The sequence below is a fragment of the Lissotriton vulgaris genome, chromosome 1_1 (genome assembly GCF_964263255.1).
Source record: "Lissotriton vulgaris chromosome 1_1, aLisVul1.2, whole genome shotgun sequence".
Classification (NCBI taxonomy): Eukaryota; Metazoa; Chordata; class Amphibia; order Caudata; family Salamandridae; genus Lissotriton; species Lissotriton vulgaris.
In genome coordinates this window covers 541625937-541645733 of record NC_141685.1, presented here as the reverse complement: position 1 = coordinate 541645733, position 19797 = coordinate 541625937, and the positions used below count along the sequence as shown (strand labels likewise).

The 19797-nt window shown below is 43.0% G+C and overlaps 1 protein-coding gene across 2 annotated transcripts in view; it reads right to left on the bottom strand.

Moving 5' to 3' along the window:
* The window catches only part of DIPK1A (divergent protein kinase domain 1A), a 453960-nt gene extending 435534 nt beyond the window's left edge, over positions 1-18426 (bottom strand). Inside the window, exon 1 of one of the 2 annotated variants that reach the window (XM_086953925.1) lies at positions 18305-18426. The gene's annotated coding sequence lies outside the window, so the exon portion shown is untranslated. The remainder of the gene's footprint in view (positions 1-18304) is intronic. The other variant, XM_086953926.1, reaches the window with a different exon arrangement.
* Between the last annotated feature and the right edge of the window lie 1371 nt (positions 18427-19797).

The following is a 19797-nucleotide window of genomic DNA, read 5'->3' as shown; positions in this document are numbered from 1 at the left end:
ACATGACAGGGGGGCTTGCATAGCCAGTATGTACCAGAAAATTAGAAAGGCAGTGATAACGGCACATCAGAAAGGGAATGACAAAGCTTCCTCCGAGGAGGAAGAACTTGAAGAACAAGGAAGGACTACAGATACTATAGCGTATGTAGGTAAGGGAAACTACCTTAGGAAAGGCATCCGTCCGGAAAACAAGAGAGTTTTTCTCTCTGCTTTAACAAACCCGAATTCTTCTGAACATCAGTTCCAGGAAACTGATAAAAGGCTCCGAGACCGAATGGGGTACCATGTACTCAATTCTATGGATGAACAGGAACTAGCTCGGTCAGCCGTGTTATGGGCCGAGAATCCAGACATATATAATGATGACACGTTAGCACAGACATTCTTGAACCTCTCCCCAGACGAGCAGAAATTAGCAGGTGTATACATGATTCAGCACCTCCTCATCAAGTACAGAAACGATCATTCCGATCCAGGTCCCTTACACGAAACATTAGAAGCACTACTCATGGATAGATGGAGAGGTTTCAGCACCAAGTTAATACAAATAATTCTAGAACAACGACATAAATACAACACCTTCATAAGCTCTGAATATGTTCCCGCCCCACCTCCAGAAAGAAAAACGTACCACATGCAATGCGGTGGTGGCATTGAAAGTCAGAACCCCTTACGAGAAGTACACCCAGTTATGGGTGCGGATCACATCTTGAAGCGTGTGTATGTTCACACACCACTGACTAAGTTAGAACTGTTAGAAATGAAGAAACTAGTTCCGTGTCACGATAAAGACCCTGCAGGTTTTCACAGAGAGCTCAAAGACATGTTACTCATGGGGGATTACACGTATGATGATATTATGAAAATGTTAAAGGTACTGCTGCCCACGGGCATTTACGAGAAATTAAAGGAAAAAGAATGGGAGGTGGGGGACACAAAGATTGCATGGGCAGAAATAGAAGACGAAGAAAGTAAACGGGTCCCAGGGTTAGGCCTTGGGATAAGACTAAAGCATTACCCGGATTAATAGTACAGGTTCTGCCAAGGTTATTGATAACTAGAAAGGAAGATTGGGACGCAATCTCGTCCTGTAAACAGAAACAAGATGAAGATACTAGTGACTTCTATTCAAGATTCGAGAAATGTTTCATTATAAATAGTGGCCTACAACCAAGCAGCGAGTCGTATCCACACCTTTTTGTATCAAAATTAGTCGAGAACTCGCTACCATTAGTTAAAAATAGAGTGTACAAAGTTGAAAGTACTTGGCAGGCAAATACGCCATCCCAGATGTTACAAATGTTACAATATCATCAGAACAGAATTAGAGAAGAACAAGATCAGGAACAGAAACGTATGAAAGACACAAAGATGAAAATGTTAGTAGCTCAGACGGTCCCAGCCGACGGTCAAAGGAAGGGTGGGGCCCAGACAAGTCACTCTACAGCTCCCGTTAAGGGAACGTGCAATTACTGCAAGCAGCCAGGTCACTACGTACATGAATGCCCAGTCCTGAAACATAACATAGCAACAGGTAAAACTAAAGAAAGACCGCATCCACCTAGACATGAACATGGGCATCAACAGACCTCACAGAGCGAACAGCCAATGCAGAACACACAGTCTATGCATGCTCCATCCCACACAGCGCAGACAGTAGCAGTACCGCAGCCACAGCCTATTGCCGCGACTCAGCAGGTATCGCAACAGATGTACCAGTATGCCCAATCTGCATATCCAGATTACCCCCGATACACATGAAACAGCCTAGAGAGGGAAGGTGGTTTGCCTCTTATTGAAATTCCTGTAGATCAAGAAGGTCCTTATGTACACAGTCACGTATTGGGAAAAGACAGAAAGTTTTTAATTGACACAGGGGCAAGTCGCACTACAATTAGTCATAATGAAGTCCCAGGGGCACCCCTCTCAGGCTCACAGAATGTTTCCCTTGGTTTTTCAGGACAGCCTATTGTAAATGAAGTATCGGAACCGGTACCATTGGCTGTGGGTCCATTATCCCGAGTTACAGATTTGTTACTTACGAAATCATGCCCAGAAAATCTGTTAGGAATTAAAACACTGAAGGCTCTAGGAGCTATAATATGCTGTTCCCCGGAGGGAGTCAGACTCTTTCTACGGGATTTCAAGGGTCATTATGTCTTACGAGAATTTGATGTCAGATTGAAAAATGTACCAGAGCACCTATGGGCAAAAGGCCCAGCTGACGTAGGTTGTATGCATATCACTCCATATCGTGTTACACTCAAGACAGGAGTTGTTCTACCCAGAATCAGACAATACAAGTTACCACCAGATGCTGTAGTGGCTTTACTGAAAATCATTGAAGAGCTCATTGCCCAGGGAGTGGTCGTAGAGACCGACTCCAATATCTGTAATTCACCTATCATTCCAATTCTTAAACGTACAGACCCCAATGCACCGCCAGTATATCGGCTGGTGATTGATCTTCGAGAACTGAATAAATGTATTGTACCACAGTACCCTGTGGTCCCCGATATCTCTTCCCTATTGACTGCGATTGATTCAGAAGCAACGTTCTTTACTGTAATTGACCTCAAGAACGCTTTCTTCAGTGTACCTATTGATCCGGAGAGCCAATATCTCTTCGGATTCAGTTTAAATGGACGAAGTTTCAAATTTTCCCGCGCACCTCAAGGATTCACAGAAAGCCCCAGCATCTATAGTCAAGCACTGAAAAGACAACTAGATTGTATTCAAATGCCAGTTAACACCGCTTTACTGCAATACGTCGATGATCTACTGATCACCGCACGAAGTGAGCCCGAATGTGAACAAGCATCATTGACAGTTTTACATTTCCTGGCCGACAAGGGACACAAGGTGTCTCCTTCGAAGCTACAATTCTGTGTTCAGCAAGTTGTGTACTTGGGTCACTTGCTGTCCAAAGTGGGGAGACAGCTCACTCCCGATCGCATTCAGTTAATTGTAAATATGCCACGACCACAGACACAAAAGGAAGTGCGGGCCTTTATAGGCCTCACCTCGTACTGCAGACAATGGATTCCTCAATATGCATTTCTAGCTAAACCACTCATCCAGTTAACGACGCAGGAGGCAGCAACGTCGATTGCCCTCCCTTGGACTCAGGAACATACACAAGCCTTTGAGGAATTAAAGAAAGCATTATGCCAAGCACCAGTTTTAGCGACACCATGTTACAGCAAACCGTTTACACTTTTTGTTACAGAACGTGATGGTACAGCATTGTCTGTCCTCACTCAAGATCAGGCAGGTTCACATAAGCCTTGCGCTTATTTTTCAAGTACATTGGATTCAGTAGCCCAGGCACTCCCTGCGTGCTTGAAGTCAGTAGCTGCAACAGCGTTAGCAATAAGACAAAGTGATTCAATTGTTTTAGGCCATCAGTTAACAGTACAAGTCCCACATTCTGTAGAGGTTCTTTTAAACAGAACTCAGACTCAACACTTGACTATAGCACGACTGACAGGTTACGAATTGACACTATTCCAGCCACACATAGAAATCAGACGCTGCAGTATCTTGAACCCAGCAACACTGTTACCCACAGTTATGACAGATCCAGCCCGCATGATTGCATAGAGATCATTAATGCAGTAACCAAGCCCCGACGAGATTTAACAGATGTTCCACTGACAAATCCAGACCTGACACTTTATGTGGACGGTTCATGCATGAGAACAAGTACCGGAGAATTAGTGGCCGCGTATGCAGTGACCACTGAAACTGAAGTTAAAGAAACACACCGTATTGATACACTGTCTGCTCAAGCGGCAGAGCTCATCGCTCTGACCCGAGCCTGTATTCTAGCTAAGAACAGAAATGTCAACATATACACTGATTCCCGTTATGCGTTCGGAGTTGTACACGACTTCGGCATGCTATGGCAAGAACGAGGTTTTCTGACCTCTCATGGTGCCAAGATCCAACATGGTCCCCTCATTCAAGCACTGTTAGAAGCAATACATCTGCCTTCAGGCATATCCGTCATGAAGTGTAAAGCACATACTAAAGTCACAGATTCTGTTTCCCAGGGTAACGACCTGGCAGATCAGACAGCAAAACATACAGCATTGACTCACACTCAGACAACTGATACGACAAAGACAACAGATCCGACAAACTGTATGACAGTCAGGGATCCCACACTAGATGTTATCGACATTCAGACTCATGCTACTCCAGAAGAAATAAAGAAATGGATTGAACTAGGAGGGATCCAGACAGATCAGGGTTGGATGACGAAGGGAAAATCTACATGGTTTCTCCCTGACTCTATGGTTCAAGTCATGATAAATACAGCACATAGTCCCGCACATCTAGGAGAGAAAGCGATGTTAGACAGTTTACAAAATCTCTGGAACAATAAACACTTACGAGCAGCCGCAAAACAGAAAGTGCGTACTTGCATGATCTGTTGTCAGTTCAATCCAGGAAAAAGCGTCCCTGTAGAGCAAGGTGGATTCCATCCTCCCGATCACCCTTTTGAAGTCCTCCAGATGGATTATATCCAGATGGACCGTTGTCGAGGATTCAAGTATGTCCTTGTAATTGTTTGTGCTCTGTCCCGCTGGACCGAAGCATACCCAGTCCCAGATTACACTGCTCCGACCACTGCCAAGCAGCTGGTTTGTGAATTCTTCCCACGATACGGCTTGCCTCGTGTCGTGTACTCAGATAACGGTCAGCCATTCTCATCTGCATTAATGAAAGAAGTTTCTTTATTACTGGGATACCAGTGGAAGTTCCATTGTGTCCGACATCCCGAAGCCGCAGGCCTTGTAGAAAGACATAACCAGACACTAAAGATCCGCCTTGCCAAGATATGTCAGGAGAAAGGGGTCGACTGGATAGTCGCCCTGCCAGTGGCACTATTCTACATGAGAATGGTTGCCCATTCGAGATCAGGGCTATCCCCGTACGAGGTGGTCTTTGGCAGACCACCGAATATGTGGGGGACGCCCATTCCGAAAAAGATTACTGATGTTGATTGTAATATGTTGACAGATTACCTTGCCTCCTTGATGTCTGCACTCCAATCATGTCGTTCACAGGTTGCCGCAGCCTTCCCTGACAACACTGATGTAAAGCCACACGACGTCCGTCCTGGCGACATTGTACTAGTGCGCAACTTTGATAGAAAGAGTCCGCTGGAGCCCCGCTGGAAGTCCCCGAAGACCGTTCTTCTCACCACGAGGACGGCCGTGAAAATCGAAGGGAGAAAGGGGTGGGTTCATACGAGTCATGTGAAAAAAATTTTTGGACTGAAACCTGATCGAGACTCGTCCACCCCCACCAAAGACTGTGTCGAGCCAAAAGACTTTACAGAATCTGAACGAGAAAAAACTCCTCAAGAAGAGTATCGCATGAAACTCCGATCTAGCAAGTCAGACAGTTTAATTGTTTAAGTCCTCCCCTAGGTGAATCGGTTAAATAGTTTCTGACACGTATCCCCTAGATCGAGATAGAGAGAGAGAAGCCAAGAAACGTACATACTGTAAATCACTTCGTAGTCACTGTATAGTGACACTATTAATCATGTTTATTCTGAGTATTTTAATTATTGTTGTTAGCATCGTTTTACCTATCTATTACCCTATTTTCAAGCGTGAACAATCTGCCTATAATGTATCTGCTGAACACACTTTTAGTGAGTTACCTCCACACGAGCTTTCCTACAGACTCGCGCTGCGCAACAACACATTCATTAGTATGCTACACCATTCTCATCAAACTAACAATGCTACAAATTGCTGGATATGTGGCCGACTCCCTCCCTACCAGAATTACAAGGGAGCTCTGCCCCTCTTTCCGTACCCATTCACTCACAATGGCTCCTGCGGAGCATGGTTTAAAATAATTAATTCCTTAGATCCTGATATTGCTGTTTTCGATGGGGGCTGGGTTTGGGGAAACCTGAACTTGGTCCTGCTCGACGTCTGTTACCCTGATAAGGAGGGACTCCCCACTAGAATAGGAACTGATCTAGAAAATGAAGTATATGGATTAGGTAATTATACAATTAGCCTCATGATTCTTACTGTTGAATCCGAAGCTGCACCAGTTCTACCCATTATGTCAGTATTGCCAGTCACTGGTGAATTATGTATCAAGAAGAAAGGTTCAGTACACTTAGGTCATAGTAAATGCACTACTGTGGTCGAATTCAGTGATCATGGAAAATCGTCCTTCAAATCTATTAGTCATTCTTACTTTGTTTGTGGTCATATCGCTTACATACGCCTACCTCCAGATTGGGATGGTACCTGTTACATTGCATTCCTTCTGCCACCTGTTTTCCTAGCTCCCTCTGATTACCATAGAAATACCAATCTAGTAAAGAATAGATCCAGGAGAGATGTCCCACTTGTCGACTACACAGAAACAGCATGGGAACAATACACCGATTTTAATAAAGGATTCTTTTTCTTTTTAGGACCTGTTCAGAATAGTAAATTAATACGCAGATTAACTAGAACACTTGAAGCAGTAGTGAATGAAACTGCCTCCGCCTTAGGTAACTTAACCGAAGAACAGTCCGCCATGCGGGTTGTTGTCCTTCAGAATCGTCTTGTTATTGACGTCATCTTGGCAGATAGAGGTGGAGCCTGTAAGGTCATCAGGTCGAGTTGCTGTGTTTTCATACCACAAAACGCACCATCTGTATATCAAGCTATCACACGTCTCCATAAAATTGCAAATCAGATACATCAGAATCCAGGCACCTGGACTTGGTCCGGTTGGTTCTGGACAACGTTAACAGCTTGGGGATGGAAGATCCTATCCTTCCTAGGCATTGGCCTAGTCCTAGTATTCAGTTGCTGCCTGTGCCTGCAGTGTGGGCCAGCGATTTGTGGACTGTGTGCCACTTCTTGTATTGAACATTCCAGTTTTCTCTCAAAACGCAAACGAAAGAAAGAAGAACAAATGATGTTACAAGAACAAACTGATCGATTCATGAGGATCGATATATCATGAAGGGTCCGTAGGGAACAAGGAGGGAATGAGGAAATATAAATTTTTGGTCATGTTATGTTCCCTAGCGCGTACCCCACCGACTCCATGTACCAGCTTAAAGTGCATGTAACTTCCCTCCTGTGCCAGCTATGAAGACGCAAATACATTTGCGTCCAACGTTAACTTGTCCTCTTTCAGATCCACCCTGAATGGATTATATAGTCCATTCCTAAGTATGCTATGCCACCGTCTTTTTGTAATGCACTTTACATATTTTCCTGCTCTGGCAAAGTAGGCCCTGAATTTCTGCCATCGAGCCTCTTTTCTGGCTTTCTACTCTGACAGCCTCTGCCCAGGCTACCTCTGTACCCGTGAACTCTGACTTACTTCCAGCACGGCCCCTCGCGCTCAGCTCAGCCGGCTTTCTGCCAAGCCTGACTATAACCTTCGAGTTATCTGTTCCGCTCCTTGAAAATGCATTCCTGCCTACTAGCTTCAGTAAACATCCTCCCCAGCTGCAGAGCCAAAGGGCCGACCCGTCCCAATGCAAATAATTCATAGCCTCTGTTACCATGCTTCCATGGAAGGCCCCGTGCCCCCACGCTTCTCATGCAGACACTTAGGCGCTTATACACACATCCACAGTTAGCATAGAATAGCTTCTGCCTTAGAGACCTTTCCGCCCAGATAGTATGGTTCCTAAACATCAGATATCAGATATGATAGAAGTACAAGTTGATCTGACATGCCAGACTTCTGTCTCTTTCCGTTAGTGTAAATGTCAAGTCCCCTGCACCCCTCCAATCACACGTCATGCAGCTGCGCGCGCATCCAAGCTTCCGATTTCTGCTGACATTGCAACAATTCTGTTAGCACCACCCCTTGGTGCCACCCACTTGCGTCACCTATCAGTGACGTTTCTAGCACACACCTCCAGTTCACGCCTAGTTCACGCCTCCTGATTACGTACTAGTACCACGTGAATACTGTTATCTTGTCTTCTCTCAGCTGTTACGCCTACTACACTACTTCCTATGGTATAAATCAAGTATATAAGCTATGTAATGTCAATAAAGTTTGCTCTATCCCTTCTGACACCCCTGTGGTGGTCAGAACATGATATCCTGGTCTTGACCATTCCTTTTATGAGGAATAAAACCCTTAGAAACTCTAACACCACGGACTCTGTCTTTTTTTCATTCCGATTGAGTTATTATTGATTAAGTACTTACCTGCATAGAAATTAAGAGAGTAAATTATTTATTTACGTCAGTCTGAATTGGTTTTCATTTTACACTTGAAGTTTTATAGTACACTTTTTATATGCAAGACAGTACAATAATAATGACTTTATTGCATGATTCATTAAAACCTTCGCAACCAAGTAAAACATTAATTCACAAGATGTAGCTTCACCTTTAAAAAATGCTAAAAGATTACAAATATGTTGTAATTCTATAAAATTGCAGGGGAATAAAAACTTGTAGGTAAGATAGTTCTTCATAGTTAATAAGATAGATCAACATAAGGCTTGTTCTCGTGGATGGATGCACCCCGTGAAGTGATGTTTGTAGAGAATACAAAAGTCGATGAACTCGAAGCCAGCCCGTGCTGACTGCTGGCAGCTTGGCAACAAAGGAATTATTCGTAGGTCTTAATCAGAGCACTAATGGACAGGGTTGTTATACTGGTCTCATAAGCCAGCTGGCATAGCATAAAGACCAGTAACTTGTGGATCTTCCAGACTTAACTTAGCGTTTGCTTCCCTCATAAACCGAACAAGGTTGTAAGACGGGCGGATGTTAATGCCCTCAAAACAGGCCTTTACCGCCTCCCTGCAAGATCAAACCTGACTTGCAATCAGGAGCTGTTTTAGAAACTGTCTCCTTTCCACTCTCAAGCCATTGCAGATGCATAGTAGATGTATTATGTCTTTATTTAGATCTCCACACAGTCTGCAGCAATTAGAGGAGATTGTTTCCATGGAGGAAGGTGGGGCTTTGCTGGTAAGATTCCCAGCCTCAGATGAAGGAACCGTTCTTTTGTTATTCTTGCAAAACCTGTTCCTAACTATAGTTGGGGCTTTGTTGACATGTAGCTCTGGATTACGACCCAGCCGTGGGCCCTCCTGCTAAGGGCGGTACAAAAGGGGGTGGTGATGGACGGAGCATTAGAATCAATCAAACACTCACACCCAGTCAAAAGATCTGGGTTTAATCCATCACCGTTCTTTAGCCCACTCTGCCACCCCAGTTCAGACATGGGTATATGCAAATCAGTCTGACCCTGTGCCTTATGGGAACAGTCCAGCCCGAACTGCCAAGCCATGTCTTCCCTGGACCGGAAACAAGCTTCCGAGGACCGGTTTCTGGCACTGCAGCCGTCTTCAGCCCGGCTTGCTTGAATCCAGTGGCAAAGTGAGCAAGGGACTCACGTCTGAGCATACCCTGCCACACTTATGGCGGCCAAGAGCGGTACAAAAGGGGGTGGTGATGGACGGAGCATCAGAATCAATCAAACACTCACACGTATATATATATATATATATATATATATATATATATATATATATATATATATATATATACATATATACACACACACACACACACACACTAAATATTCACTTGAAAAAAACAAAGGTTACACATATGTTATAGTTGGGCTGACATTTCACTTGTACAAAACCAGAGAAATTCAGCACTGATAAACTATTACTCATGCCCGTCCCGCAATGCACTACTTATGACCTCACATATAACATCACTCATGACATGGTCCGTAACATCACTCATGACATCTCAAATGACATCATCCAGTGATTGTGAGTGTTTTTTAAAAGTTAGTGTGTGTTAAACATATAAACTAAGGTAAGTCTCTGTGGAAGTGCCTGTATGGGTAAGTGAGTGGATGTGTAAGTGGTGTATAAGAGTGGCTGGGTATATAAGAGACTATGTACATGAGCTAGTGGGTGTGTGAGTTTTTGTATAGGTGAGCGAGTGGATATGTCAGTCTGTGTATGAGTAAGTGAGTGGCTATATGAGTATCAGTATAGATGATTGGATTGGTATATCAGTGGTTGTAAATGGTGAATCAAAGGGTGCATGAGTGACTGAATGAGTGTTTGAGCAGATACATAAGTGTCTACATTGGCGAGTGACAGGGTACATGAGTGGCTGTCTCAGTGTATCAATGGGTGAGTAAGTGGGTGTATGGGTGAGTGAGTGTATGAGTGACTTGAGCATGAGCAGATGGGTGTTTGAGTGGTTGGATGGGTGAGTAAGTGACTATGAGAGAAGTTGTATGGGAAAGTATAGTTTTTCTTAGTCACTGTATAGGTGAGTGAGTATATGTATAAGTATATGTATAAGTAATTGCGTGGCTGTGAGTAATTGTATGGGTGACTTAGTGGTTGTGTGAGTGGCTCTTTGGGTGAGTGAGTAGGTGTATGGTAACTCATTTAGTGAGTCAGTAGCTGTATAGGTGTATGAGTGGGTGTGTAAGTGTGTATATGTCTCTATGACTGAATCTGTGACTGGTTGTATTGTTATTTGAGTAGGTGCGTATGTGTGTGTGTGTGTGTTAGTGGCTCTATGGGTGAGTTGATGTGTTACTGGCTGTATGGAAGAGTGACGAGATGTGTGAGTGTTTGTATGGGTTCTGTGAATGAGTTTGCTAGTGACTTTGTGGGAGTGGGTGTTAGACATGTTTTATGGAGGTGTAAGTGGGTGCCTCAGTGTTCTATGGATGATGTCATCAATGATCTCATTTCAGATGTCATCAGTGATGTAATTTCAGATCTCAGTGATATCACTGACCATAGCATGAGCGATGTAATATGTGATGTCCTAAGCAGTGCATTGGTGGGCACAGTTATAGTTAGCTCAGCTAACTAAAACTGCTGAATATCTCTGCTTTTGGACAAGTGAAATGTCAGCCTATCTATATTGTTCCTGTAACCTTTGTTTTTTTCCCAATAAATATCTACAGGGTTTTTTAATTCTATTTTCCAACTATAACGTTCCTATAAATCTTAGTTTTTTCAGAGAATTTGTAACTTTTTGAAATTTCTAACTGTAACCTTTGAGAGTGAGTGTGAGTGAGTGCATGAGTGTCTCAATGGGTGTGTAAGTGTCTGAGTGGGCCTGGGAGTGGCTGCATAAGTGTCTCGCTGGGTGTGAATGTCTGAGTGGGTCTGTTAATGGCTGCGAGTGTCTGAGTGGGTTTGTGAGTACCTCCATGTGTGTGTGTAAATCCCTGAGTGTGTGGATGAGTGTCTGAGTGGTCTGTGAGTGGGTGTGTGAGTCTCTGAATGTATGAGTGAATGACTAAGTGCATAACTGAGAGGATCAGTGATTGAGTGTGTGAGTGACTGCTTGGGTGTGGGAGTGGGTGTATAAGTATCTCATTGGATCTGTGAGTGCATGTATGAGTGTCTCACTGGGTCCTGCGTGGGGGTGTGAGTGTCTCTGTGGGTCTATGAGTAAAAATGAGAGTATGTGACTGGATATGTATATGGGTGCGTGACTCTTCGAGTGAGTCTGTAAGTGGGTGTATGAGTATCTGAGTGGGTATATACCTGAATGTATAAGTGTGTGAGTTGGTATGTGAATGGGTGTATAAGTATCTCATTGACTGTGACAGGTGAGGGTGTATATATAGATATAGGTACTTTTTGTTTTATATTAGCACCAATATTCATGAAGCTGTTGCAATATTTGCGATGTCCCCGCGACAGTATATGGAGGCTGGCCGTAGTCATGAAGATCACCCTAAAAAAAAAAAAAATTTTGGACACATAACTTTCTATTTAGGTTGCGTCCAGCCAATCAGAGCATTCCTGCAGGTGTGCGCTTTTGTGATTAACCTCGAACACGTTGCGATTTAACCGTGATCACTGCTAAACCACTGCAAAACATCCACAGCCACAGTCAATTCCTATATTGTACGGATTTAATTTCACAAAAACTACTGAACGGATTCCCACCAAATAACAAAAAGCACAATCTGCGTAACAACATCCACCTTTCTGCCACATTTGATGTAATTCCTTCCAACGATGCAGGCTGTATGTTCGACAACGCGTTCCTATTGGAATTAACATTACAAACATACCCTTATTTCGCGCCCCTATTTCTCGGGCCCCACTGCACAGATCACCCCCAAACTTTCCATGACACACAGAACCTACGTTGACACTAATTTGGACACTGGACACACTTCATGAAGATTGGTCAAATGACGCCAAAGTTATAGGCAAGTCAAAAAAAATATTTTCCTATGGAAACTAGGTCCTTCCAATAACTATCCACTGGTAACCGCTAGCAGGTAATATATATATGTGTATATATATATATATATATATATATATATATATATATATATATATATATATATATATATATATATATATATATATATATATATATATATAGTGAGTGGGGGTGTATATATATACACATGGGCCTGGTCCCGCCGGGGCTCAGACTTGGCATCAATTAAAAATGGACAATGAAATGGTTCCTTATCAGGCCCTATGTTAACCCCTTCGATGCGGACGACGGCCGGGAGCAGTCATGCGCTGCATCAGTGCTCGTGTGCACAGGACGGCTCCGGGCCGTCCTCGCACATGGCCCCGGAAATCCCTCTGGTGCAGGCACCAGAGGGATTTCCTTTCCTCTCAAGTAGCCTCAGGAGCTAGGGGAGAGCTTTTCTAGCTCCCGAGGCTCCCCCCCTGGTTTCTGTGAAATGACGATCAGCGCGCATTTCAGTTTCACTTTCTATGTGCTCAGGGGGCTATCTCACCCCCCCCCCCCCCGAGCATGTAGAAAGATGGGAGAGGTATCATTGGAAATAGGAGAATCTCCCCTTTCCCATGGTACCCCTCCCTAGTGGATCCCTGCTTGGGGATCGCCCCAAGTGGGTGATCACCAAGCAGGGATCCACCCACTAGACACAAGGGAGGGGGGAGCACCCCCTTGGGCAAGGGCCTTTGCTCCCCCCAATTTTGTTTGCCCAACATAGTATTTCTGCCCCCCCCTAGGGGGCAGCAGCCCCCAATCTGCACCCCGGGGGCAGCAAGCCCACTAGAAACCAGGGATTTTCTTTTTATTGAAGTAGGGATGGGGGCTGCCCAAAATAGGCATGGCAATGCCCCTACCACCCCCCCCCCCCCCCCCGAGAAATATCAGTCTTTCAGGGGGCAGACGGGTGCAGTAGCCCCCTAATCTGACCCCTAGGGGGGGCAGAAAGCCCACTAGAAACCAGGGATTTTTTTGTAGTGATGTAAGGGTGGGATATGCCCAAAAAGTGCATGAGAATGCCCCCATCCCCTACCGCACCTCCCCAAAGAAATTCCAATCTTTCTGGGGGGCAGAAAGCCCACTAGGCACCAGGGATTTTTTTTTTACGTGGGGGTGGGGGCTGCCCAGAATGGGCATGCCAATGCCCCCACCCCAAAAACAATTACCACAGTCTTTCTGCCCCCGTGAGGCATATGGGGGCAATAGCCCCTGGAATCCCACTAGGCATCAGGAAATATATTTTTTTTAATTCAGGAGTGAAGTCAGCTCAGAATGGGCATGACACCCCCCCCCCCCAAAAAAATAAAAAATGCCACTGTCTTTCTGCCCCCCCCTCCCGGGGGCAGAAAACCCACTAGGTGCCAGAAAATACGCTGGCTTTTTTTATGTGTAGTGGTGGGGGCTGCCCAGAATGGGCATACCAATGCCCCCCCCCCCAAATAAAAATAGCCACAGTCTTTCTGCCCCTCTTGGGGGTATATCAGGGCAAACTCCCCCCCCCCCCCGATTCTCACCCCCCCTAAGGGGGCCGTTTTCTGTCACTGGCACTTACTTGGTCTACCCACACAGGTGAGGTACCATTTTTATCTGAAGACTTAGGGTAACACAGTATTGTAAAGCAACTGTTGTTACGTATTGACTTTCAATGCATTTCTGCCTTTCAAATGAAAGACAATGTGTAAAAAAGAAGTCACTTATAATTCTCATGCTAGTATGGGTACTCACACTTTCGGAAATGTGCAAATAGCTACTGTTTCTAAACTCTATATTTTGTTCTAATTTCAGAAATACATAGGTGTTTTTCCTTCCTATTTTTCACTGTATATATTTTCCCAAATGAATTGCTATGTACCAGGTACATAATAAAAAACCATTGCAAGACGCTGGTCAGGTATTGGCTCTGGGTTCGTTGGGTTCTTGGTGAACCTACAAGTCCTATATATCCCCACAATCAGAAAGGTCCAGCGGATGTAACGGTATATTGCTGTTAAACATCGGTCATAATTAGAAGTTACAGGTGAAAACGTTGGCACAAATGGCTGTTTTTTTCAACTCATTTTCAATTTTTCCTATTTTCAACTGTTAGTTTCCGTAAAGAAACATTGCAGGATCTACACAAATGACCCCTTGCTGAATTCAGAATTCGGTCTATCTTTCTAAAATGTATAGCTTTCCAGGATCCATTATTGCTTTCATACCCATTAATTGGAAGAAGGTTGAAAGCACAAAAATAGCAAAAAAAGGGCTATGTCCCAGTAAAATGCCAATACTGTGTAAATAAATGTTGGTTTTCTGACAAAGGTCTGTCAGTCCCTGAAAGCTAGGAAAATTGTGATTTCAGTCCCACAAACCCTTTGTTGATACCATTTGCAGGGGAAAAACAGACGCTTTCATTTGCAGCACTTTTTCCCATTTTTCCACAAAAAAAACACAAAATGTTGCTGTATTTTGGCTAATTTCTGGGTCCCCTCCAGGGGAATCCACAATCCCTGGATATCTTTAGAATCCCCATGATGTTGGAAGAAAAGGACACAAATTTGGCATGGATACCTTATGTGGTCAACAAGTTACAGGGGCCTAAGCAAAACTACTCCAAATAGCCAAAAAAGGACTAGCAGCGAAGAGGTTAATGTCCATAACTTATCTGGCAAAAACACTAATCGATTTTTGAAGAATAACTGTTAATACATTAAAGGTAATTAAAGACAGCAATTTAGTCCTCATTTATATTTCACATGTTTAATACTCTTAGGGAATGAAATATTAGGTAAGCTATTTCCAAGACATTGTGTTTCTGTATTTCTTTTTGTGTGGCATATTACTCTTGTATACTGTCTACTTTGAACAGAGTCGCTTCCAAGAGTTTATAATAGACTACGATAAAAAGATCTGGAGTTGAGTTTGAAGACAGTGCGAGTTTCTCACAGTGCTCGTCAGTTGGCCACAAAGGTGTTCAGTGTACATGGTCATCCAATCCTTGGCCTCTACGCAGAGCACACAGGACAACTGTCACACATTCCAGTTGCAATTATGATTTTGTGCAAATGTGTGTGGAATAGGTAAATGGTTGTTAAAATATTGACAAGGTGAAAAAAAATGCAGTGCTTTCGGGTGAGTCCATGCACTGTGTGTTTATGGTGTGGTGAAGTTTATAAGATGCATGGAAGTGCATTCAGGAGACAGAAAAAAGAGTGTGCTGAAGACGAAAGAGATGAGGTGTAGGATATGGAGATGTGGAGAGAAAAAGGGTGTACATGTCTAACATCGAGTGAACATGGCCTGGGTGACGAGACACTCTGATGACCACTACCAATTCCACAGGAGTCTGTAATGTTTAATTCACAGTCTCAATTTCAGAATAGAAACATTTTGAACATTGTTTGCAATAAAGTAATTGTTGATACTTATTTATTTTAAACAGCTAACAACCACTGACGAAGCCAATAGTCCTGATTGGTTTTTGGTGTATGTCAGTTGTTGTGCTATTTATCTAGAAGCACTAACCAAAAACTAAGACAAGAACCAAAATACAGGTTGGGTGGCACATTATGGAAATCATAGAGATTTACGTGTTTAAGCACTGTCCTTAATTAGAGGCCATGCCCACCTTAGAGATCCCCCACCTTTATTCATCTCACATAAAGAGCCATATACCAGTGACTAGTAATATATTAAGCACTGTAATTTGTGCATATAATGATGGATACACGCACATAGTAGTGTGTGCATGGCAGGACCCTATCAGATTATAGAAACACGTGACTATGGCAATCAATGCACGTTTAGGATGAGCGAGCCAAAGTGGCACAGAATACAAAGCAGGGTGTTAAGGCATGGAATGCACAACAAAGTCTATCAAATATAATTGTATAGGCTGTAAGTCGCACATGGCAATGTATATAGAGATCTTCATGGCTGTGAATGAGTGGCAAAGAACAGGAATGTAAATGAAGTTCATACATGAAACTGAGTGCAGGTGTGTCTGCTTTAATGTGGTACAGGATAATTTTGAGCCCACCTTTATACATCACAAATGCATAAACTAAAACGTGCACTTAGCACTTTTCAGTGTGGCCTAACGACATTAATAAGAAATGTTGCACTTGACATTATTATTGAAGAGCATTCACTGTAGAATTAGAAAATTCAAACCTAATCATGTGCCTTAATTCATTAAACAAGATTTATTGTTTAGGTGACTGAATAGAAACCATCCTTACATATGTAGAATGTGATTTCTTGAGAAATATATGCAGTGTGTATGCACTAATGTTACACGTTATATGTAAATGTAAATGTGATCATTAAAGAGTTAATGTATGCCACATGCAATATGAATCTAATGTACTGAAAAGTTATATTTATTTATGTTTAAATGTGCACATGCATATTAAACAAACACCATTGATTTAATAGTTTAACTTGCCCTTACTAGGCCTCTGTTTTCAATCTGCATAAAATAATGTTTTCCATTTCTTCTGACATGACTTTTCCCTTGGAGGTATTCACACGCATTGTTAGTTTGAGAATAAAAACAACACTGTATTAGCAATAGAGAAAGCGCATGAGGAGAAGAATATGGAGTGCCAGAACCTAACAGAAGAGTTTGGTTAAGCATGGACGATGTTGTTCCCATGTTTAGTGTGGGATAATATGCCGATGATTCAGTTTACAAAGAAAGAATGGTAAAGGACAATGGAACCCCTGATGATACAAAGGGAAGAGTGTTACCTGAATGATTTTAGTGTGAATAACTGGAGCATACACTGATGCCAGAGCACTTTTCCTTGGACTTTGAGAGATTTAAACCTCTATGCTTATTCCCTTTGATCCTTGCTGAGTGTGGCTAAGGCTAAACACTTAAATTCCCCTGACCCAAAAACACTCTTTTTGGCCGACTACACTGCTGACACCTTCCTATACTTCATTTTTCCCACGTCCCTAGATTTTCCTATTTTTCTACAGTTCCCTGAATTTTGAGATTCCTTAGACTAATGAACCATCCTCTTAATTTGGACTTTAACTTGAATGATTCTAGATGTACTCATGAACAGAAAAGAGGACTTAAAACTCTTTTCTGATTATCAGTTATTAATCTTAATCTTTTGCATTGTTGTGACTAAACTTCTTGTTTGCTTAATGTAACACCTAAACTTCTTTAGAAGGTTGGGATTCCCAATTGTTCCATATCTTTATATCATGGTACTGAGATTTGTGTACCTTTATTTGATTGTTAATTTTTTATAAACCTTCTTAACCTTAGCCATTGATTCCTGGTCCTTATTGCCTAGCCAAATGGGTTACAGTGTTAATTGAAATTGATTGTAATGTTAACTCTCCTCACCTCTCAGTCAGGTAAAAAGGTCCCCAGGAGGACAAATGATAAGAGCGTAGCCCATAAATGCTGCATCAAACGTGTAGCTAGGATGAAAGTTTGTACTGCTGCATGCGCGCTACACAGTGCGTGAAGGTAGTCAGTATATGATGCGAGCGCCTGCAGGACACATGCCACAGTACTAGCTTTGATGTGTTCAAGAATGGGAGTACGTGCGCTGTGCACTGCCAGTGTGCATGAATGGCTGTGTGGCACAGTGAGTCATTGTGCGTGCAAAACAGATCCCTGTGTGCTGAAGCCAGTGCAGACGAACAGCGGTGTGGGAAAGCGTGCCGTGAATGTCAGGGCAGCGTGCCTTCAGCTAGTGCTTGCACAGCAGTGAAGAGTGCCCGTGCAGCAGCCCGTGCCAGCTTCTTTCAGATGAAGGCTGCTCTGATGCTCTGTGACAGCTGCGCAAGTGAGCCGCTAGACGTGGCTAAGAATATCTATCACGAGCAGACCGGCGCACGCCGGGCGCTGGCGGCACCTCATCACCTGCCCTGACAGCTGTACCTGGACTCGTTGACAGCTCTATCCTACCTCATCTGCAGAGTCCATCCCATGATGGAGAGGGCCAGGCGCCGCACTGCGGCTGAATGACAGAGAGGCTCGCTGCGGCGGGAAAAACGTACAGAAAGAAGCGGCATACCTGGCCAGGATCGGTCATGGTCAGCAGCGGTTCCTCTGCCAACCACCTCCTTCTGCAGCAACCCCAGCCGTGCACAGCAGTCACAGAGTGCAGCCAGGTCCGCAATCCAAAACAAGCACAACCCGCTTTGAAGACAAGTCCAAAGCAAACTCAAGCTCTGTCAAAAATAAGCCCAAAACAGGCCCGGCCCACAAGAATGAAACCATGTTAAAATAGGACATATCAAAACGTTTGTTTGTCTGTTTTTTACTTGGAACTTTTTTGGTTTAATTATTAAGTGATGTTTCATATTTTTATTGTGACGAAGTTGTTTCATTCGCCCATGTTATAGAAAGTAACTGTACAAATAACATCAGTATTGATATTACAATACACATTTTCTGCATCAAATCTTGTACTATTAAATAATATTCTCCCATTCCGTTATGGCAACCACGTTACCATTGCGTTGAGTCCTTTTTTTGTTTTAGTGGCTGTACATACTAGGAAACCGTGCGTAGGAAGTCCCTATCATCCTCACATACTGTATCCGCTATTTGTCAGGATAGTAAAGGATTGATATATTATATTCCTAGGCGGTCATCTGTTTTTCATAAATCCAATCCTTAGAGTAGCAAAAGAAGCCCCAAAATCCCCTCAAACGACTGGCCCAATTTTTTAACTAGGCTGAGTGAAAAAAGGTTAGTGTAGCTTACAAAAAGCGCACATTATTGCGCTTTGGCTAAACTTTTACTTTTGGTTTATTGTCTTTGTGTTCTGTATTAATTATGCCAAGCTTGTGTTTATTAATGTATTCTCTGAAGTAGCCGCGCTGTGTGGCCTTGTTGATTATGTGTGTTCTGCACTGCTTTATTGCTCCCTTAAGTGGAAAGGTAAACCACTCAAAGCAATTATCTTCAGTTAATAGAAACGCCGTTAATATGGTCGATGAGAGTAATTGCTTCTATAATTATAGTCTTATGTGATGTTTATTGTACATAATGTAAATTAATTATTTAGGGTTACAGAAGCCTTGTTAACAGACATGTAATTGCCTTGAACCGTTGATAAATTAAACTACATTAATATTAAACCGCGAAGGTGATGGTCGTATAGTTCACTTAGGCCAACACGCTTGTATATCTCCAGCAAAGGAACACTAACACCAGAGTACATGTGAGTAACATTCAACTTTATTAATTAATTATATACAACTTGTTCAGTCGAAAATCCATGCTCACTAATTCCTCATTGCTCAGGATCCAAACAGGAGGCGCCAGGCCTGTATGGGTGCAGTCTTCTTTTCTTTTGTCCCCGGCCCACTCTTTTAACCAGCACCTTGATGAGCACATGCTTCCTAAGTACAATTAAAAATTTGCTAACATTCGTGCCAAGAATTTTCAATTCTATTAAGGACAGGAGGCGAGGATTATGCTTTCTCATTTCGTTACTGAGAAAAAACATCAGCCAATAAGAACACAGTAAATAAAAACAAACAATACATTTACCATGAG